At 46.9% G+C, this 22,335-nt stretch overlaps 1 long non-coding RNA gene across 2 annotated transcripts; it reads left to right on the top strand.

Annotated features, from left to right (window-relative positions):
- Window positions 1–4,834: 4,834 nt before the first annotated feature.
- On the top strand, window positions 4,835–20,690 carry LOC141954678 (uncharacterized). 2 transcript variants are annotated; one of them, XR_012632225.1, is made up of 7 exons: window positions 4,835–4,891; window positions 7,156–7,298; window positions 11,233–11,394; window positions 13,285–13,404; window positions 17,140–17,348; window positions 19,764–19,886; window positions 20,514–20,690. It is a non-coding gene; the product is annotated as an uncharacterized LOC141954678 (long non-coding RNA). The 2 variants fall into 2 exon arrangements; XR_012632224.1 differs by lacking the exon at window positions 20,514–20,690 and having other exon boundaries at window positions 19,764–20,061.
- Window positions 20,691–22,335: the final 1,645 nt, after the last annotated feature.

Below are 22,335 nucleotides of genomic sequence, written 5' to 3'. Positions count from 1 at the left end.
AGAAATTATTTCCCATCAAAATTTAGCTGGTATGAACAATAATGGTTTGATTATAATAAAATAATAGTGGCAGTTAGTGAAAGTGTAGCCTGCTCTCTTTACATTTCTGGAAATGTTCCAGGAGTAGTACATTTTTTTTGTGGGGAAACACAGCTTTTTCCTGCCCTACCCCAAAACATTAGCTTAACAATTTCCTTTCCCTAACAAACACAGCTGTAATGCAGTACCCTGATCATAAACCAAGTGTCAGCTTCAGGTGAATTTTCTTATCCTTTGCTTTCAAGCCATTTCATTCAAAGTCTGATTGAAACATTCCTTATGCAAAATGCATGACAAGCATTTTAAAGACAATTTAAGATGGTGCTAAAACCAAGGAATTCTTACAAGATTGAAATAACCAGCTTTTTACAATCTTTATCTCCATAATTGCTCACTTAATCTGATCTGTTTCCTCATGTGTATGCCACTATATCCTAACTTTCATTAACCTTGACTAAACAACTTGGCCTCTTGATGATCTTTTTAGTCAGTCTCTTATTTTTTGTAACCTCTTCAGGTGTATTGTCACTTAAAACCATCTGTTTATCTGTAATTTTTTTAAGAAATAGGCTTAGGTTTTGGGGTTTTTGTAGATCTCTCTATGAATTAACTGCCATACAGAATAATTGTAAGCAATTCTTCTTATAAGAAGATTTATGCTTCAGCTGCTTTTAGTCAAAAAGCAAACCAAAGCGATTATATAGGGTGCATCCATTACCCATGGGAATGCATTTCTGTCTGCAAAGTTCCTGGGGCTCTTTGGAGGGCAGCAGGGCCCTGCGTCTGTAAAGAAAGAGAACCATAGGCCATCCTTAGCAACTTGAGTTTTGAAATATTGAACTGTTTTGATGGGGAAAAAAAAGATTAGAATTGAAGTAGCCTTTTGTTGGTGATTAGCTTGAAATAAAAAAAAAAAAATCCAAATATTATCCCTAAATCCCAAGTAAATTCGCATCTGAAACTAAATGTTGTGGTTCATAGCAGTTCTCAGTGAAAATATTTGAGATGTGGAAGGCCCAAAGAGAACATGTCTTGGAGTTTTCTGAAAGTGAGAACTTACTGAAAGGAAAAGTACTTTGTGTCCTCTCCAGAACAGCCACGAGAGGGCCCAGGATGCCTGGAGTGAGCCTGGCCCTGCTCAGAGAGCAAATCATGAACATTACTGAGTCACCAACATACTGGAAAAAATTCAATTTCTTTTTAAACAGACATCTGAATGTTATTTCATAGTCTTTCCATTATGTGAAAGAATAGGAAATTCATCTTGGGAAGCCCAGAGAGCTCAGAAATACATGGATTTGTGTGATAATAAAAGTATAATCAACATGCAAACATTCTTTCCATGTGAGGCTATATAGAGATTCAAAGAAAGGGAAGAAAGCTTTGCTTTATTCTCCATATCCAGAAGCCTTGCTGTTGCAGAAACTGAAGCAATATAGATCACTGGTTGAAGTTTGATGAAAACACAGGAAACTTTAGGTGTATACACCTATAGTATTTGACCTGTCTTCTGCCCATGGTGATGGTACTTCCCTGCTGCACTGCCTTTACTGGGTGTCTGCCTGCTTCAGCTGCAGCTTGCCAGTAACTCTTTTCCCTCGGGAACACCAATATTGCAGCTTAAATACCTTTCAAAGATCCATAGCTATTCATGATATTCTACATGCCATTATGTCTTTGCTATCCAAAAGCATAGAATTGTTACCTCCCATAAAAGAAAGGTATTATTTAGAAATGCAAACGAAAAACATTTAGTCCTCAACCAAAGTGTAGTTTATGAGCCACTATCTGACTTATTAGGGCTAAAAACAAGTTGCTGAAACTCCTCTATTTGCAAAGGGGTGCAGCGTGTATCTTGATTTGTGTGGAAGAGCTGGTTTAGATTTCTGTTGAGAATAGTTCTTCTCATTGAAGTTCAGTTTATAGTAAAAGATGCCCAGCATCAAACGTCCCTACATAAAAAATACTCTATGTTTACAAATACCCCTTTTTAACCATACACAAGCTAACGCTGTATACCAAATTTTAACACAGGGCAGGGAGAAACCATGCCAGTGCTGCAAGATGTCCTGTTATAACACCCTCTAGTTGTGGCGTTGACCTTCATGAGCTCATTCCTTTGGCTTCCTAATTTAAATGCAATTGTCCACCCTGGCTCCGTTAAACTCCGTGCTGTGTCTCGTTATCTGGCGCGTACAGCACGCGTGGCCACGCGGCCGGGCAGCGGGACTGAGCGGGCTGGTGGGTGGGAGGTTATTTCTTTAAGAAGATGAGGAGGATTATGGAATAAATTTGCTTTCCCCTTTTCCCCCCCTCCCCCTTTCATTTTGTTATTTTTAATTCTGTTTTTACTCCTTACATTAGTAATCTATACGTAGCGCTACAAGTCTGGACTGAGCCCAGAGCGTTTGTGCCTTGTGTTAGATGTACACAGTCAAGGAAGGGGCTTTTTGCCCCGAAGTGCTCAGAGCCTGAACTTGCAGAAGAAGAGGGAGAAATCAATCAAACACGAAGCACAGCAGCGTTCCCGTTTTACAACCTGGCTAGCGAGACACAAGTATGCCGGGTTTGCTTCCCTTCCTCCACTGCCGCCAAGACCGCGCTGCTGGGGCCAGGTTTGCAGAGAGCTCGGTGCATATTCTGGTACCCAGATGGAAGCTGAGCTCTTTGCAAAACTCATCTCGCTGGGTGAATTTCAGCAGGTTCAAGCCCTTGGCAGAGCTGGCAACTTGAATAAGACCTAGCAATTCAGGCTTAAACTGCTGCTACATCTAAAGATTCATGTCCGCTGCTCCAAGGAGTCAGTATATCAACGTGAGTGCAGAGTATAAAAATGGACCTGCCCTTTCATAATGGCATTTTTACATATCATTAGCACAACTGTCCAAACCCACTCGCAGCAAAGTGAGACCTTAAAGCTCCTTCTGTGAGTGGACAGCTGGCTCAGCGGCTATAAATGATCCCTTTAATATTTCGCAAGGACGTGTTTTTTCCAGATGCCTGTTTGAATTTGCTGAATTTGGTTGAGTATCATTCACCTATTTTTTGTCACTACATTAAAAAAAATTCTATACATTACAGGTCATCTTTTTAACGTATATTTATATATCTTTTTTTTTAATATATTTGAGTGCCAGTAACTGTGCCTTACAGATGCAGATTGATAAAGCCTAATACTCTTAATTTTGTGGTTCTAATACATAAATTTGAAAGTATATTTCCTCCTCTCTTCTTCTTGGTCTTCACAGGGAAATAGAAGTAAATGGCTGAGTGTCTGTCTGTCTGCTTCAGCTTAATTTTTAAATCAGTTTGCTAATTTCAGTTAAAATTGGCAGGAAATCAGTAATGCTGAGGGCATACAAGCACCTACAACCTTTGAGAAAACAGGCCATTGAGTAGAGGAAGGGGAGACCATCAGCTGCTGCAGGAAGAGCTCTGCGTAGAGGTCAAGTCTTCTTAGGATTTATAGTTCATCAGGAGTCCCATATCCACAGGACTGCCGATACTGCAGGTTTGTGTGTTTGTGCAACTACTTTGTGTTAAAGCCTATTTAAAACAAACTGAGTTGCACTTGTTAAAACAAAAAGGCTTGACTGACAACAAATTTACATTATTTCTTCTCAGACAGTAGTCTTGCCATTTGTGCTTTGCTTTTGAAGCATTTAATCTGCTCCGATTTGCTACAAAAACTTTATTTTATATATTGGGCTGTAGAGGGTCACAGCCAATTTTGCATGATGCCAAGATACCAGGACCACTGTAACTTTAATACCATCTTCCTCACGATAAGTATGTATCCTGGAGGAAATAATTTAACTTCTCTCTACTTGCTTACCCATCTGTAAAATGGGATTTTTGTTTCTTGTCTTCTCAGGGAAATATTTTAAAGCTCGCTCCATGTTTATTGCTGCTTTAAAAGTTTAGAACATTATTAAAATGTGCAGTATTTCTGAGGGGGACTTCGCTGGGCTCAGACATACAGGAATGCAGAGGGTGCATGTAATGGTTTATAGGTAGGAATTTCTCTGGTAGGTATTTTGTAAAATAGTTGGCTTCCTCCTATGTCTTATCTTGCCCACAGCAGCAGAACTTTAGTAACAATAAAAGGGAAACTTTAATATATGCATATTTTTAATGAAAGAGTCTGATATCTTCTGGTCCCTCTCTTTTTAATTTGTTTCTGATTTACCATAGCTAAAGTAAAAAGGAAGGAAACGTAGTAACACGATGGAGAACAGCAGGACCCCCACTTAGGCACTGACAGGGGAGAAGATGGAGGAATTGAAACCATGAGCTTGACTACATATTATGGCATGAAGTAATGCATTAACAGTCTGATTCTCATGCTGTGTTTCTAAATGGCAGCAATACTTAGCAAGTCAAAACGCTCCTCAAGTATCCAAACACAAAGACGAGAGTTACTCACTGCAGAGGGAGCCTGTTCAATTATCCCACAGGTACCAAACCACTCAGAAGGAAGTGTTATCTGGTGGTTCAAGCAAAGCTCTGCAAAGCCCTAAGCAAGACTAGGTTCTGCTCTCAGCCCTGTCACTGTGACTTGCTGCAAAAAGGGGGTTTTTAGCTGAAAAACAGTAAGGCAGCTTCTTGCCCCCTAGAAACTGGAGAGACAATGGGGAGACATAGGAGGGAGAAGGATTAAACTGAATTTTCTCAGCGCTTCCTCCTTATTTTTTTTCAGCATTGCATGTTTATAGTAGTTACATTAACCAACGCTTATTGATTCCCTTCTGCCCTTAGCTGAGTTTGTTTTGCAATTTCTTTGTATTTCAGTTGTGCCAGCCATGTGCCTGCCCTGCCCTTAAATAGATGGTGATCCAAGGGAGCACAAAAGGTAAGGGTAAGAAATAGCATCGAGTTCTTACCAGCTTGTGTGTCTGATGTGGTTGACTCTCTAGTGAGCTTGTGAAACAGCAACTTTGTTCTGTGATAGCACTTAAAAGAGCTGTTGGACAGGGATTCAAAATCATCACTGGCAACTGAGCAACAGCATTCTGGCGCGGCGAGGGGGGAGTCTCTTGCTTTTTTTTTTTTTGACCTTTAAAATTCCTGGGGCTCTCAGCACAACTGCAGAGTCCCACAAGCCAAAGTAATCACTGAGCTGAGATAGCTTGCTTGACAGGTAGAAGTTATTCCCTCCCAGCTGGGCTTTCTACGCAGTACAGTTCCAAAGATGTACATCTCCCTCCGCTCACTGCCTGGCTCTTTAGAGAAGCAGATCCCTTATTCTAAAGGAGTTAATTTGCTTAGCTGGACCTCTTTCTTCATCTCCCTTGCTTTTTGCAGCCAATAAGCAGCTGATGGAGTTTCAGCCTGTTGAAAGTTTGTGGTCTTTCTTGATTGGATTTTGGATTGCATGGCTGCCAGTAATACTGTTTCTCAAAGCCCAGGCTTTGAAAATTACTTAGCCTTATGTTTGGCAGTTCAGTTAATAAGTTGCCTAATTACAGTTCTAGGAGCAGATCCAGTACCCTTAGAAAGTGCAGTGGAATCTAAATACCTTTTTCCTTCTCTGCCTTGAAATAGTATTCATTTCTTTCTCCTCTAAATGGCAACAGAATTAATTTTGGCGAGACCTGTTGCTTGAAGTGGAGTCAGTGGATTAATAAAAGCGTTAATTATTAAAGCCTGCAAATGCTCCCTAATGATTGTTTGCTGCAAAGTTAATGTTTGATTGGAGAAGGTCATCTGCAAGCCTGAGTAGAAAACCTGTCTCTGTAATAGCAGGTGAAAGCACAATTACCTTCTCTTCATGATATGCACTGGTGCTCTCTACTACACTCCGCCTGATCATCCTAAACAATGAGCTTGGAGGAAGAGTTGTTTCGCTATAGGACGGCTGCAACCCAAAAGGTCACCCTTTTTAATTAAGTGGGAGCAATTACATCTGTTACTGTGCTTCCTAGAACGAGGCATGGGCACCTCATTCCATATCCCTACCTGAAAATGAACCGTAGGCTGAGGGTGGTTTGTAGCTTTCCGCAGCCCAAAGGGCTGCACTGCACAGTTTCCTGAGAGCTCAGTTAACATGTGGCAGATATGCAAAGGAAGTGAACGGATGCTATGGTTTTACACCCATAATCTATGCTGAAATGATGTGCAATCAGAAGTGTCTGGCAATAATCTGTGCTGCAAAAACGCATCCTGCTGTGCGGTTGGGGTGGAGGGTGTCATCCGAAAACCTCTGTGTGCAGTTACTCATAAATGGACTTCAGGTGTGACTGGACTGAATGGCACCAGCAGTTATCTTCCCCAGAAGAGATGGGCATCACCTTGCTCCAGCTGAAGAATGAGCTTCTCTATTAATTCTAGGTCTAGGGCATGCTGCTGAGCCTTTCTGAGCTGATCTCACAGGGCAGGTTAACTGCATGCTGGCCAGAGCCTGTGACAGTGTATCAATGCTGAATCCTGTGCTTTGACTGTTTTCCTTTACTGGAAGTGGAAAGGACATCAAAATTCCAGCTTAACGTTTTGATTTTTCTGAAACAATGTAGTACTAAGGGTAGGAAGAGACCTCGGTTTTTCCCAACCCTGCCACTCACTTTCTTTGTGGTTTTGGGCAAAGCATTTAACCTGTCTGTGCTTTGAACTTTTTTTCTATTTAAATTAGTCTGATAATGTACAACCTTGAGAAAAACCGTCAAGAGCCTTGTAGGAAGGGCGTTGTCACAGTGCTGCCAAGTTCTGTAGTTGTTAGGAGAACGGATGTTTAACTTTATAATTTAAAACAAAACAAAACCCTCTTTGAGTAAAGTGTTGCATGTGGCTGCTGGGTTTTAGGCATTAATAATGTTGCAAGTCCCTGAAGATACTGCCTAGCTCATTGCGTCATCAGAGGGATGAAACTAGTGTGTTTTGCAAAAGGAAGCATGGTAAGAAGGGGAATATCAAGAAGTGAGTCTCTGCCAGAGGTGAACAGTCAGAAACAAAAGGGAGGGGAGCGGCCAAACGCTCTTTGGTGCAGCTACACCTCAAGTGAACCAGGGACTCAACGTAAGAACATTCTTTATAGTAAACAAGGCAGTCTGTATGTAAAAGCAGAGTCGGGAAGGGTGGTTGCTGACATGAAGAAATAAAAGCTGCTGTTTTATCTTTCAGAACTGACAAGGGCTTTGGAAGTGCCTGATATGAAAGCACTGTTCCCAGGAGGAAGAGGGTGAGGACTTGTGAGATGTCTCCTGTGACACATGGCACCAGGAGAAGCCCTGTCAGTCTGATAAAGGCTTGTGAGAGATCATCAGGTGGGAGAGAACTGAAATAATTCTGACTTTTTGATGTAGGAAAGCCCTTGCACTTTATGGACTGTCCATGCAATTCTTGCAACTTTGAGGATCTCTTCATTAACCTCTTAGATGTTCATAGGCAGGCTCAAAGGAACAGCTTCTGTCTCCTGGGATTTTGGCCCCTTGCTTTGCAGCTTCAAATTAGCCGATGAAAAGGGGTTGAGCAGAATCCAAACTGCACATGCTCCCATCATAGTGAAATACAGAGCAAAATCTCCTGACAGATTCTGACAACAGGAGCCAGAGCAGCGAGAAAACAAGGAGCCGCAGCAGCGAGCAAACAAACACACACTGTCTGGGACTTCAGGGGTTTTGTATGTTCAGCCAGTTGAGACTTATCAGCCCTCTTTCTGCTATAATTCCCAGGGACATGGGAATGTTTCGGTTACACCAGCACTGCTAGGCAGTGAATGACTGTGTAACTGCGGGAGCTGGGGCAGTTCCTGCTCGTAGCTGTGACTACACGAGCATGGGGTGAAGCAGCCTGTCTGTGCTCTGCCAGAGCCTACAATTAAGCCTCTCAAGCCTGTTTAAATGATACCAAGGCACAGCTCCAGCGAGAGGTCTCTCCCTTTCGCTACCCTAATTTACGCTTGTTGTTGATCACTTAATATCCCCCATTCGAGCACTTCACTCCGAAGAAGAAAGGTCAACGAGGGAGAGCAGAGTTCTTGGCTTGCACCTCTGCTATGCCAGGCTCTTTAGGAAGTGTCCAACACTTGTGGATCTTTACAATGTCTGGTGAAGGATGTTGGTAATTTAGCCGAGGAGTAGGGCAGTATTTGTAAGCTGTTTGTGGCAGAGCCTCTTGTTTATGGAAGGATGTGGGCAGCGAGTGACGGAGAGGGACCTGGACTCCTATGGAAGTGCCTTGTGAAGTGCGTTTCAGAGCCTCTGAAGATGACTGATTCCTTCCCAGACATGCTGGTGGGGTACAGGCCAGGCTTCGCATGAAGGGTTGGTGGGGGGGTTTTTGGGGGTTTGGTTGGGTTTGGGTTTTTTATTTTCAGAGTCTAGTCAGCAGGAAAAAGGGCCAGAAATACATCTCGGCAGAGAAAAGCCTCCAAATCCCGTATCCAATTGAAGCTGCAGAAAGAATGAAGGTTGGCAGGACGTAATTATCTAAATTGGAGTTCAGCCAGGACCCTGGGGCTCACCCTCCTCCTCCTGTGAAAGTGCCATTGGATATCTGATAGCCGTATTGAGTCCAACCGCTCGGTTTGATGTGTCCCCTGAAAGCCTGGAGTTGCTGGAGCAGGAAACCCCCCTGGCTTCATGCTGGAGCTGACACTGTGTAGTAGCACCTCGCGAATCGTTCCTAGCCACAGCCTGCAGCACCTGAATTTTCTTTGGCAATCCCTATCTGCGTTCTGCCAGCTGAAAGCCTGCTTCTTCACGTGTGGGATCTGGCAGGATCGCAGCCCAGAGGCAGTGCATCTGCAGGCTGCGCTCGCAGCTTTGTCTTTATTACTGCTATGGCAGGCGACCGCATCTTTGATCCACTTCTCCCCCGCGCCCTCCCACGCTCGGCTGAACACTCCCCCAGAGCCTGCAGCAGGGAGGGAACACAAGATGCACAAGTTCTCAGTGCCTAAGGATTTTGCTGGTGCAGTTCCCCGAATCCCCTCACTTTTAGCCACGTTTAGACACGTCAGCGCAGCGTGGCAAGATAGAGCAGCTTGTGTTTGTCTGTGCATGAAGAGGAGAGTCCTGGATTCGTTGTGTGACTGTGTAACAAGTCCTGCCTTGTTGCATCCTGGTGTGATCAACAGGACTGGGGCTTGTCTGGCTGCCCTGTGGTCGCCTGGGAGGGATGGCATTGCGGGCTCTGCCCAGCTACTGTCAGCGAATGTGCTCCTGCTAGCTGGGCAGGGTGGCTCTGTGTCATTGCTTTGTCCCAGTGGCCAGAACACACCAGAAAAGTTCCTTCTTCTGATTCTTTGGTATAAATATTTCATGCGACCCAAGAAAGTCCCAGTGGGGGCTGCGCTGTGCACTCTGAACATGGGCCACGTGAATGGAAGTGGTGTATTAATTATTATGAAACAGCTCTGAGAAACAAATGCACGTTGCCATGGAAGCACCAGCAACGACAATGTCACCTCATTTTTAAGATGCTTTCAATGTTCCAAACACAATTTCCCTTCTCTTTCAAAATAGACAATGGAAAAATAGCCCAGTGGAGGGGAGATGGGGCTGTGTCCATAAGCTGTGGCAAAACTTGACTCCCCTTTATTACAGCTGAGAGATTAACTTCATGCCTAAGCCATGGGGAAAGGGCACAGGGTGGAGAGGTGGAGAAGCAAACCCAGGAGGCGAGGGAAAGTGCAGGCTGGAGGTGGGGGGAATAGGCTGTTCCTTCCCCAGCCAGGGATGTAAGGGCTGGGCATCCCCAGGGCAGCTCGTTGTGACCCCTGCTCCTTGGGAGGCTTGGGGTGCGCCAGGAGAAGAGTTAAACATTAAAGAGGGTTAGAACAGGGACACAGGAAGCTGTCTCTGAGGATCTGAATGGAATAAATTGAGATCTTGTATGAGAGAGGAAATGAGGCAAGCGGTAATGTTGAGAATTGATAATGCCGATTTAATGAATGCAAAAATTCAAATTATTGGAGAGCAATGAAAAAATGCAATAGTAAATGCCTGAAAGCTGGGTTCTCCCTGTTCCTTTCAGGCATCTATGTGAAGCAAAAAGGTGACCTTTTAACCCACTTTATTTTAATGAACCTTTTGTTGCCTGACTTGCCCCAGGAACTCATCGTTTTAGTGCACGTAGCCAGTACTGGTAAATCTAAAGGAATAATCAGATGTAGCCAAGTCCTGACCTGTCTGCCCTCAGATAGTCCCATCTGCAGGCTACAAGCACACACTTGAAGGCAGTAGTGTTTAAGTGGTGGTGCTGCCAGCCGAGCCACCCCGACTGAGGGCAGAGTGAAGGCTCAGTCCTTGCTACCCGCAGCCTGGGTGCGTTATCTTGCAGACGGGTCCTGGGAGCTCAGGCAGCTACTGTTGGGCATCAGCTGGAGGATTTACTGAGCCACTGAAACGTGATGGCCTACAAGCCAGTATTCTGCACTCTTACGAGTGTTAATTCCAGAGATGTAACGTTAGTCCTATTCTGGCTGCGCTTGTCCTGTAACACACAGTTTCTGCCTTCAGAGCTGTGCTTGTTTTGATCCTGCAATTAGTCTCTCACTTCATATTTGTTCTCTTGCATTTGCCTAATTTCTTGATTCTTTGGCCCTGCCTCATTTTCTGGCTTGTCTTTGCTGTAGTACCGTGCATGCTTAAAAACCTGCACTGTTAGCCACCTAGACAGGGGCCTTACAGACATTCCTGCAGTGCTCAGAGCAGGAGTAGAAATAGATTTACTGGACCCATGCTGTTCAAAACTGGTGGGAAAAAAAATGTTAACATTTCATAGATTCCTAAGACCCAATGTCTCTGCTTTCTGAAACCTTTCAGTGCAAGGAATTCTGCTGCCTTAGAGGATCTTTATGGAGACCCCAATTGCTAACACTGAGGGCAGCAAGTTCCATCCAGGAAGGCGAGAACCATGGTCGGGGAGCTGGGGCTCTGGCTCCCAGACAGTTCATGCTTGCATGAAGGGGATTGTCTCCCTGTGGTTTTCACTCAAACCTGGAGAGGGGCTACTTCATCATTCCTGATTGGCCTTAAAATCTCTCTTGGACTAGAAAGGAGCACTGCAACCCACTGTTTGTATGAAAAATTCACACACACTCCAATAGAGTTACTAAAAAAATGCGTTTTAACCAAGTGACTAATGACATACCTTAGCTTGGCCTGAGTTTTGTGTCGTTTGCTCCTGTGATGAGGAGGTTTTATTCTAGGCTCAAACAAAAATCAAAACATAAAACCTTGCAATGTTTTTCAGTGACCTTGGATGACCATGTACAGAAGGAAGACTGCAATATTCCAGCTGTTAAATCAAGCGATTGTGGATTTTGATTCTTTGCTGAAAGGCAGTGGTATCTCCCTGCAGCAATAGCATGAGCCAGAGCCAAGCCAGCGGGCAGCAGGCGGGCATAGATGAAAAGTAAGTACTCTCCTTAGATTCATTTTAATTCCCTCTGTATCTTATGATAACTGCTAAATCATCAGCACCAAGAATAGCATTTGCGGTTATTAAAAGCATCCGTCAGTCCACTTAGCCACTGCAGCTGGTGCTAACCCCAATCTGTCTGGTTTACACTCCTGCTGCGTTGACTCTGCACCTCTGCAATGACAACAGGGGTGCTGATTTAAAGAGGAGGATGGCAGGCGGCGTTGGCCGTGCTGGAAGGCAGAGAAAGATGCACAGAGACTTTGAAATTTGCTTTGTAAAGGGAAAAAAGAATAGAAAACTGATTTCTCAAAGGTTTGGCCCTGCCAAGCCTCAGCTCCCATCCAAAAGAAAGCTGTGACCTTGCTTGCTGGACTCTAGCAGTGAACACATTTCATTTGCATCAGTGTCTGGCCTGTTAGCAGAATGGTTTCAAGAAGCCCCTGGGACACGGGCTGCAGTATGTGGTAAGAGGGTTTCATGGCTGAGTCTCACAGTGTTGCTTTTGTGGTCTCTACCTGGCAAATACACTGCAGCATGACCCCACAGCAGATCGTGCACAAGTGAGGGAATATCATTGAATTTGCTTCAAGAGACAATAGCCAGATGTCTGATACCTAAACCAGCCGTAGGGTTCTGGAGAAGTCACCTGAAACCTGCCTGGCTCCTGCTCCACAGACCAGCCCTTGATCATCATCGTTCTCTCAGACCTCAGACCTTCCTCTCCCTTCCACTCAGCTTCCCTCCCCGGGGTCCATTCACACTCTACTTCTGCTTCACTCCCAAATCCAACACCCAGGTTAGTGCTAGTCCTGTTCCCAAGGTGGGAGATGCTTCACCCTGGGCTTCTTGTGGGGACCAGCAGCAATAAGGAAGGCAGCGATGGTTCCATACAGCCTCATCCAGCAGAGGTGTAAAGCATCCTCACATCCCACTGACTGTAGTGAGACTTCAAAGCTCCCAGCATCCCTTTGCAAGCAATTTTAATGCTGTGGTAGTTTTGGCAGCTGGGCTTGGAGGCTCTGGGGTGAAAACCCTTCTCTCAGAGTGATGAAGATGGCGACCTCCTAATCCTAGAGAGCAAATGTCAGCTTAAAGCTCAGGAAAAAAAAAACCCAAAGCATCAAAGGGGACACAGATGGTCAGAAATTCATGGAGAGCACAGCTCCCTGGCAGGGAGCCTATGGGCATTAATATGAAAGAAATTGTTCTACAGATGCAGTTCTTCTGATAAACAAAGTTCTAGCAGCTAATGAGAGGACGGGAGCTGTTTAACTAAACAGCAGGCAATACAGATTTTCCAGTACATTTCTCATGGATTTTTTAAAATAATGAGGTTTGTGGGTTTTGTGCTTGGTTTTGGGTTTGGTTTTGGTTTTTTTTTTTTTTATTTTTAAAAAAGCCTTCTTTCATTGGAGTTTAAAAAAGGTTCCTGTATTTCCTGTCCCTTCCATCTCCAACCTTTATGTACAGCAGCTGCTGAGAGTCCAACTCAATGTCCGGATGCCATACAAGTTTGCAGCGCCAGCCGCCAGCCGTTTTTGACAGCCTGAGTAGTCAATGCCTTTTCTGTCTGGTCCTCAGTGGCTGGCAGTGCCTGTGATGCTGTAATCAAGCCTGCTCACAGAGCCAGGCTGGGGTCAGTGCACGGATGGATGATCTGCACGGCGAGCCAGCTCCAGCACCGAGCTGCTGGCAGCGTCAGGTTTTGGGCTTGCTCCTGACCCAGCCCTCCAGCATGCAGCGACGAGAGTGCTGTGGCCTGAGAGAAAATGTCATGGAAGTCTGTACCTTGAACTCTTGCCATTGTTAATTAACCACATAATCTCTCTCTCATGCAGCACTCTTCATCAGTTCATTTGTCTTGTTCTCTTCATTTGGCAGGTGGGGAAGCTAAAGCACAGAATACCAACATTTTGGCCAATTGTCATCTATCGAGCCCATCTGCAGAAGCCAAAATAAACCAAAGTTCCCCAAATGCCAGATGAGCACGCTATCCACGAGGTAACACTGCCTCCATCCTGTTTTCCCCATACAATTTGATAAAATTAGTCTTACTTCTCCCTTTGATTCCTCTTGAAGTGCTGGAGTGCTACACTCAACTGATTCCCAAATGATTCCCCAACCTACCTCAAAACTTTGTGCCCCTTGCTCTGGGAAAGAGCCCATCACTTGATGCCTGATAAGTGACACAGAACTAGCAGAGCCACGGCGCCTGGAGCGCAGGGTAGGGGGATTTGATGCTCCTTTGCCAAGAAATGGGCAGCTGGGCCTGTAGGGGCTAGGCCTTGTGTCAGGCTTGGTGGTGCTGAGAGCATCCTCGGGGAGGAAGGTCCATCCTCGCCATGACAGTGCTCTAAATTTCTGCTCACTTATACCAGACACAAACCAAACATGAATTTCTCACTGGGCAGACAGTGGGCTAGAGAAGAAGCAAAATATCCCTTCTCATGCCCTGCACGGCACCTGAGGATGTTTCTTCCAGCCTGGCACCCTCCACCCACCTCCTGGAAACGAAGCGTCCTGTTCCCGAAATGCCATGTGATGCAATAGGAGCCCAGCACTTCTCAGCACAATCCCTCTTCAGTGACTGGAGAAAACGAACAATGACAAAAGGTGCCCTTAAGGATATTTGCTTCCCAGAGGAATGCACTTCAGGGCTCTGCGAAGCGCACTGACGTTATTAAAAGGATGTGCGCGGGGGAGCGCTTGTCAGCCCTAAGTGAAATTGATAAAAAGATGTTTTATGCAACAGGCTGTATTTAAATCTCGGGGACAATTTAAGCTGCTTTGTGGGTAATAGCATCTCTTTGATTGAGAAGCCGTGTTTTAAATATGGAATTAGTGAAAGTGAGCGTGTTGGTGACCCTGTTTTCAGGGAAGGCACTGTTATGCATGTTGCAGTGAGCAATGGGACTTGAGGCACAGTGGAGTGACTTTAACCCTTCAGTGGCTTTCATCTGATTAAGAACGAGTCCCCCGGCTCTTTCCTGGCATGTCAGAGGTCTGGGTTTGGTCCCTGACCATTGTGTGGTGATTGTGCTCAGTGGGGAGCACCAGATTTGAGAGGAGAAGTGCAAATGCCCAGCTGCAGGCTTTTAAAGGGCTGACAGCAGAGAGGCATCGACGCCAGCCCGGATCTGAAACCCTCTCCTGGTTAATTGCCTTCTGCCTGTGCAAGATCAGCCTCTGTTTCAGACAACTATCACATTCATTATCGTTCCCTTTCTGAGCTGTCATCCAACGTTACTGTTCCCCACCACACTCCACCCCAGATCCTGGCTCCTTTTCAGTGCTCACTTGATGCAGTTTGGCATCTCTCTGGGCGGGAAGCGCTATTGCTGCCACCTTCCCCTATCAATATCCCTTTCTTGTAGTGCCCTTCTGCCTTGGCACTCAATGCCATCAGCTCAGTAATTAGCATCACGTTATAATTGAATTGTCAAAAGGAGCTTGCATCAGAGCTGAGCAAGTCGGCAGGGTTACTGCTGCCTCCTTTGGTCATTCGTCATCTTTTTAACATCTTCATCACTTTATCATTTATTAGTCATGATCGCATCTAAGGATTAGATTGGGAGACTTTTGGGGCAGGTTCTGTGCCTCCATACTCCTTTCGCAGCATGGCTGCAGCGCTCCAGGCAGCTAGAAACCTGTATCAAGGGCTGCTGTTTGGTCCCTACCCCGTCACTGGCTTGCAGCCTCTCTCTTCCATCAAGCTGTGTGCTAAATCTCCAAAGTCAGTGAGGGGGATGTTTCCAGAGGAGCTTCAAGTGGCAGCAGATGTGCAGGGGGTTGTCCTGCCCAGCCAGGTAGAACCAGCTGCTAAAACCACAGCTGGTAAGTGCAGGTAAGCAGCTGAAGGGGCTGCTAAAAAGGGCTTGAACAAGCTCTTGCTCCCTGCTGGTGCCCTGCTGGAGAGCTGCCGCCATCCTCCTCTGCCCAGTCCCCCTCATCCTGGACGGTGCCCTGGTCCTGCTTTCAGCACCGACCCTCAGCACTTTGCCAGGAGAGGGCTGGGTGATGAGCACCTCTACGCCTTCGCCAGGACAACTCTCAGCTCCAGGCAGCACAGAGGCATGTACGAGCCTCCGATGTAGCAGGGGGAGAAAGCTCAGAGCCTGGCACAGCTGCGCGCCGCAGTCAAATACGAAACAACTTATCTGCTGCTGCAACTCATCCTCTTGGCCATGAATTTTGGGTTTCCCTTTTGGCAGCAGCATCAGAGAATTTGCAGATGAAAAGCTGCGCAGCAGAGGAGCAGGGCTGGAGCAGGAAGAAACACCATGCTGTGGGTTTGCCAGGCCCCCACTGAACGTGCTCTCCTCTTGTCTCGCTGCCACTTCCTACAAGATTAATGCAGAGAGCACGTAGAAAATGCCTTGGCAGAAATAAACACGTTTTCCATCCATCTGGGAATCCCAGCAATCTCTGTTGATGCTCCTGCTCATAGCCAAACCACGAGCTTTCAAAACACCATTGGGACCCATTTTACAGTAACATTTCCAAATAAAGAAGGCAGTTCTTACACAGCAGTTTGCAGGGCTGAGAGAGGAAACAAAGCCATGTGCTGTCTCATTTTCAGGTGCTTTGACCTCTTTTTCCTGAGACTGTTTTGCAGCAATACTTCCACTCTCCTCTCCTTTCATCTCCCCGCTCTGGGATGCTCCAAAATTCCGCAGGAGATACTGTTGCTGTTCACCAGTAGCAGGTCTGCAGAGTGTGGAGGGGAAGAGCCAGCATCAGGACTCACAAGCCAGAGAGACTTGGGCACCCGGCTTCTAAGATGGCTGGGGCACGGCTGCTTTGCATGCCAGCAAAGTTTTCCAGCAAAGCTGGGCTCTTCCGAAAGAATTAGGCTGACTTCCTAGCCAATTTACATGCTGATTGAGGGTGGATCTGTGGAAAGCAGCTGGGAAGGTAGAAACGCCCAAGGGCTAGAGCAAGAGATGTGATCCAGGAGATACTTTCTGTGCTGGTGGCTGGCAGGCCAGCACAAGTCCCTTCAGCACTCCTGTCTACACAAGCGGGTGTTGAATGCCCCGGGGAACCTGTGAGGAGCAGGATAGTCACTCCTGACATGGCAAGAGAGGCTGGAGAATCATCACTTCAAGAAACTGCTTGTACACTGGATGTCAGGGGTGAGCCCAGTGCTCTCGCTTGGGGCTGCTCTGGCAGGAGGGGGCTGTACAACCCCTTCCCTCACTGCTGACTGCTGAAAGCTTGAAGAAAGGCCATGTGTCCTCTTGCAGCGGGGGCTAATGCGGGGCCATCAGAGCCTGTGGCACCCGTGGCCTGGCCCTGCACAGCCCTTGCTTTGCACACAGAGCAGTAATGGGTGCGAGCAGTGTTACAGAGCAGAGACCGTGCGGGCAGGGGTTAATGCGCCAGGGTAGCAGCACTTCATCTGGTCCTGCTTTCAAGCAGACAAGGTACTTTGCTGCTCTGTGGATACTGCATCTGCCTGCACGCACATCGACTGCCCAGTGCCCCTACAAGCTTCTCAGCTGCTGTATTTCTTCCCTCATTAAAATTAAAATGCCCAGACCTACGTGTTTCAAAACCCTTTACTGTTTTTGCGTTCACCAAGCTACCTGTCCCTGCACTTCCATTCACCCAGCAAGGATTTGCTCAGAAGCAGGGGCCTCTGCCTTGCTGTTGACTGCAGGAAGAGTGAGCTGCTAAACGTCTGGAGGACAGGCGTGTGCTGAGAATAATCAATATTTTATGATATCTTCCCAGGCAGGCAGACAGGCCGGGGAGGTTTACAGCCCGGAGGGAGCTGCACTGCCTGACCTACAGCTCCCGGCAAGTGGAGATGCCACAGTCAGAACCAACCAAACACTGCAGGACTTCAGCAAAAGAGAGTCAAACACTCCCATCGCCTGCTGCGCAGCCCCGGCTTCCTCCGGGATCGCTGAATGAATGGAAAGACATTTCTTCCTGCAATGGTGGGTCCTGCTTTGATTTCTATGCAGCACCAGTTAAAGGAGCTCCCTCCTTCTGGGTGGAAAGCCTGCCGGGCTCCTGCCAGCCAGACCCTGCACCCCTTCCCCGGGGAATTTCCCAGCATGGCTTTGGGGGTTTCTCCACTGTTTGGGGACACCAGACTCAGGCTCAGCACTTTTGCCACTGTAGCTGTGGGGCAAATGCCCGTGTCCTGCTCCAGTTGAGGGACTGGTCCCCCACAGGGTCGTGCCTTGTCGGCCCAAGCATCCGAGAAGAGCCAAATTCACCCACCTTCAGTGGATGCACAAAGCCTGTAGGAACCGGGTATCTTTGGGACCTCATCACTCTGCCAGGCAGGGGTGGAACCAGCTGCTGGATCCAGGGTCTGCAGGCACAGACAGCGGCTTTGTGCCTCTTCCTCAGGACAACCACCTCATCCCTGAGGGTATGGCATGCAGGTACTCCTGTTCCTGAACTGAGGTGCCATGTTGCCTCTTCCACTGCAGGGACAGACTGTCCGGTCAGCTCTGCTCTCTAACTAGAAGCAGCACCTGATATCGCCACATATTTCAGGGCTGGAGGGTGGCCAGTGACCCCCTGCAACCTGGGGCTGATGGCCAAAGAGAGGAGAGCCCCAGGGCACAGCTCCCACACCACTTCTCTGCTCTTCACCGGGCACGCAGCTGAGGACTGGCCACCAGCACTGTGCCAAATGTATTTCCTGCCTTACACTCCATCCCAATTTACATGTGATTAATTGAAACCTCTTGTTGCTATGGGACTGACATCTCCTCGCCTCACCTTGGCTTTCACCTTTTTTTTTTGTTGCTGTTTTCCAGGTAACTGGTCTTTGTTCTTTTATTTTCCTGCTCAGATGTGGTGGAAAAGCTGGGACTGGGGAGGGGGGTGGGAAGGGGGAGCTGGAGCTTGTAGTAGGAAGTAATGGACTTTGTAAATACGTAGGCAGCTTTTGCATACGGTAGAGCAGAAATAATCTGCTTTTGGTGGATCAGGAACCATTCAATGAGACGGAGGCTGCAGGAGGGACTTCCCAGAAGAGAGGCAGCAGAAGGGACCCGGTATGCTGGGCAGCAGGGGACAGGTCCAGCAGGGCCAGAGGGTGCACATTAGTCCATCCCTGTTCTCGCATGCTCTGCTGCATCCTCAAACACCCGAGTCAGGCAGCCTGAACATGCCATAATGTGAAGAGCCAGCATTTGGCACTAGCCAGTCTCAAATTAAAGCCACAAATCAAACCCCACATTTGCTGTTGGGGTGGTCACACACTTGTCGCATGATATTATTGTTATTATCTGTCCTGGAAACAGCACCATAAATAGCAGCAGGGATTAACACAGGCATTCACTGCCCCAGACTGCTTACAGTGTGGCAGATTCTCCCTTCCTCGGAGGAGAGTGAGGAACGGACCTCCCGAGGAGAGGCAATCCCTGGGGAACAGGGGCTGGGGTCTCCAGACCTGTCCCAGGGCTGCAGGAAGCCAGGCTCATCCCCGGGACGGGACTCATGCAGGGTGGCTGCTGTCTTCGTGTGGTGGCAGAGCTGACAGCAGCAGCGGGGACCAGTCTGGCTTCCTTTGGGGTTAGTGAAGCTCCTTTGGTCTCCGTGCTGGAGGAGAGGGCCCGCAGTCTAGCTGTATCATTTGTGACAGCAGAGGCAGAACAGGGACCACTCCTCTGTGCCAAAGATGCTCATGAGAAACATGATAATCCCTGCCCCGAGGAGATCGTTATTCTAATGTTTTCTGTCTTTGCTCAAGGACCCTTACCTTTCTTCTTTTAAGTTATTAACATGGAATTATCAATACCCATATTCTGGTTTGTTATACCTCCTAGCAGGGTTCAAGGCAGATCTATTTCCAAAGAAATGTAATTGATTGAGTACAAACGAGAGCAGAATGACATTCAGCATCAAGTCAGAGTGTGAATCAGCGCTATCCGAGGCACAGGAGGTAAAGATGATGCAGGTACCAACAGCCTTGGGAGGAGCAGTTCAGGGGCACGGGTCGATGTGTAGCTCTGCCATATGGTTGGGAGACCAGTAGCCGCAGGAAAAGGAAGCTGGATGCAGAACAAACTGTTTTATAAGATGCACCTGGCATGAAACAACCTGAAACGCAGCATGCAGCCAGTTCTAGCGAATAAAAGGTCAGAGGGGAAGGCTGAGATTGCCACTCTGAATTCCTGAACAGTAGAAGGCACACGACTTAATTCTCCCTTTCAGCAAGACATTCATGCTTAGCTTAAAGTTTTTCCACTGCTAGAGGATCCAACCCAATTCCTGATAAATAAACAACAACATTAAAAAACCCACAACCAAAAAAACCACCCAATCTATTCTGAGTCAAATTTATCCACCTTTATCCTTCAGCAATTGGATATGATCTCTTTGTCTCCCAGGTTGAAGAGCCTCTTTTGGTCAAGCTGCTGCTCCCTGTAACGCTGTGCCCCAGGTACTGAGTGGGTGGATTTGTTGTTGGCCGAGTCCATGGTGCCGCCTCCCATCACTGGCCCTGCCTGAACGTGAGAGAAGAGAGAATCGGATTTTCATTTATCACCGCTGAGTGCTGCACCTCTCGCACAGGGATCCCAAACCACTTCAAAATGAGAAAATAATTTTGCTTTGCAACAGCAGAAAAGAAAGAGAAGCCAGCAAAGGCCAAGACTTTTTTTCCAGAAAAGCATTTGGTGACTTTTTAGAGAGGTCAGTGCCTGCCCTTCCCTTTGCGGTCAGCTGAGACCCAAGCGCTCAACCTTGCGAAGGCCAAGCTCATCAGCCACGTGACCAGATTCCAGTATTACTATTAAAAGCTCAAAAAACCCAGTCAGCTCCTCCCCCGAGTCTAAAAAAAACAAAGTCAAATTTCTCTGCTTGCTGTCTGGATTTTTGAACTTCTGTTCTTCGTATTTTCAACCACAAAAATCTAGAAACCCCATGTTTTAATGGAAGGGAAGACTTGTAATCTGATAACATAACCCTAGGGGTGGTGTGTAAAACAGCAAGGCTTGTAAGAACTGGCCACTCCAAAAGCTACAAAGCACATTGAGAACAAAACCGGGAATAAAATGTGACCCCTGTTCTCTGGGTGTACTCATCATGAAATGTTTATTTCTTTTTTTAACTTGCTGGCATCTCTCAAACTGCCACAGCCCTGCCTGCCCCTTGAAGGATGAAGGATGTTTGGTTGGGAAAGAAATCCCTGCTGAAGTCTTTGGCTGGCTGGCTGGGTACACCTCACCGAAGGCGATATGCAGGGCGTACAGGCCTGGCAGAGGTGTCCTGGCTACAAGGAATCATCTCAGCACACAAAGAAAACACCAATCTGGACTGGAGGGTAAGAAGATTATAAGGATTAAACAAGATGGAGAGAGATGTTTACAATTATTATTAGCTTCAAAATCTGCCCAAGCAGAGCAGGAAGGCACTGCCCATCTGCCTGGTTATGTCTACACGGCCTCAATGGTTTTGTTCCTGACTGCACCTTAAATTTGATACTCTGGTACAACCTGAATGTAAAGCAACACCAGCAATAGCAAAATCTGATGCTGGTGATGCAGTGCTGGATGTATTGAAGCTGGCTGGGTGGAAACAGCCAGGGGAAGGAGGGCCCTGCAAAAAAAAAAAAAAAAATGCTTGGAAAGAGAGAAATAGCATCTTAAATGCAATAATATAACAGGAGAGAGGACAGCAACAGCACTGCTGGGCAGAGACTGAAAACACAGAGAGTTTTCTTAAGGAAAAACTGAAAAATAGTTATAATTAAGAACACATTAAACTGAGCTGTGTGCTAATATTACATGAGGCGGTCGTGGCTTTTCACACAGTTCAAATTAACTCCCTTGGTACCTGTGTAATAAATTCCCTTCTCCACATCTGCTCTAACCTGACAGAAAAATGTTGCTCAGGGCTGCCACACCAGCGAAGGACATGAGATGAGGGGGATGGAGAATCTGCCAGGAGCTTGCTTTAGGGGATGGGAAGAGGATGAAACCTTTTTCAAAGGAAATACATAAAAATCAAGGGATGGATTTTGCAGGCTCCTTCCCAAGAAATCCTCATCTCGGCAATGGGGCTATTTTCTAGGGGAAGATTTGCCTCTGAAAGGGAAGGGTGCTGGACCCAGTGCAACCTTGGAGGGTTGTATGTATGGCGGGGGGGTGGGTGCAGCGGGGTACGTATCTAAGCCGTTCCTGAGACGTGAATTCGTTGTTGTTTTTCAGTTCATGATATTCAACTCTTTCAAAACACATAAACACATCCCCCTGGGCGCAGGGTGCGTTCACCTCTCTCAGGCACGTGGCCACGTCACCAGGGTGCCAGGCCCTAATGGTTAATCCCAAGAGGCAGGACACTAACAGCGACAGCCAGCCTTTGGGGAGCAGGGCATGGGCACCCCAAATCCCAGCAGTCCGGAGGTACCTGCAAACATCCTTCATCCTTTGGCTTGAACAGGGGGAAAGGATGGGGGACTTGCAGTGCCTGGATGGGTTTTGGATGCTTTTTTTTTTTTTAAGCAGGGCAGTTCAAAGAGTTGTCTCAAAATTGAATTGTTTTGGTTTATTCCTGGTGAATAATTGAAAAGGTTTAAAAAGCTTAAATAGCTCTAAGAAAAGACTGTTCTGAAATGACCGTTGTCGTTTTCTTTCTCCCAAAAGTCACTGGAAACCTGAGGGAACCTTGATTGCATTTGGGTTTGATGTTTTGGCTCAGTCTGACCTGGAAACCTGCTCCTGGTGCATTCATTGACAGGCGGAAGCAAAATGAGCAAGGTAAGGGGCAGAGCTGGAAATATATCCCCTGCCTTCTATCCCCCCTCTCTGCCGAGCCCTTTCTGTCTTTAATCAAACCATCACAAAGGTTGTTTCCGTGGCAAGACGATAATCAGCGTCGCTGCTGATTGCAGTGAGTTTTCACCACCTGGTAGGACCAGGGAAGAGAGATGCTTTCAGCCGCTGTAAATCAGCACAGCAT

Source organism: Strix uralensis, chromosome 25 (assembly GCF_047716275.1).
Source record: "Strix uralensis isolate ZFMK-TIS-50842 chromosome 25, bStrUra1, whole genome shotgun sequence".
In the NCBI taxonomy this organism is placed as follows: Eukaryota; Metazoa; Chordata; class Aves; order Strigiformes; family Strigidae; genus Strix; species Strix uralensis.
Note: the sequence above shows the minus strand (reverse complement) of the source record. Positions and strands in the feature narration are given on the sequence as shown.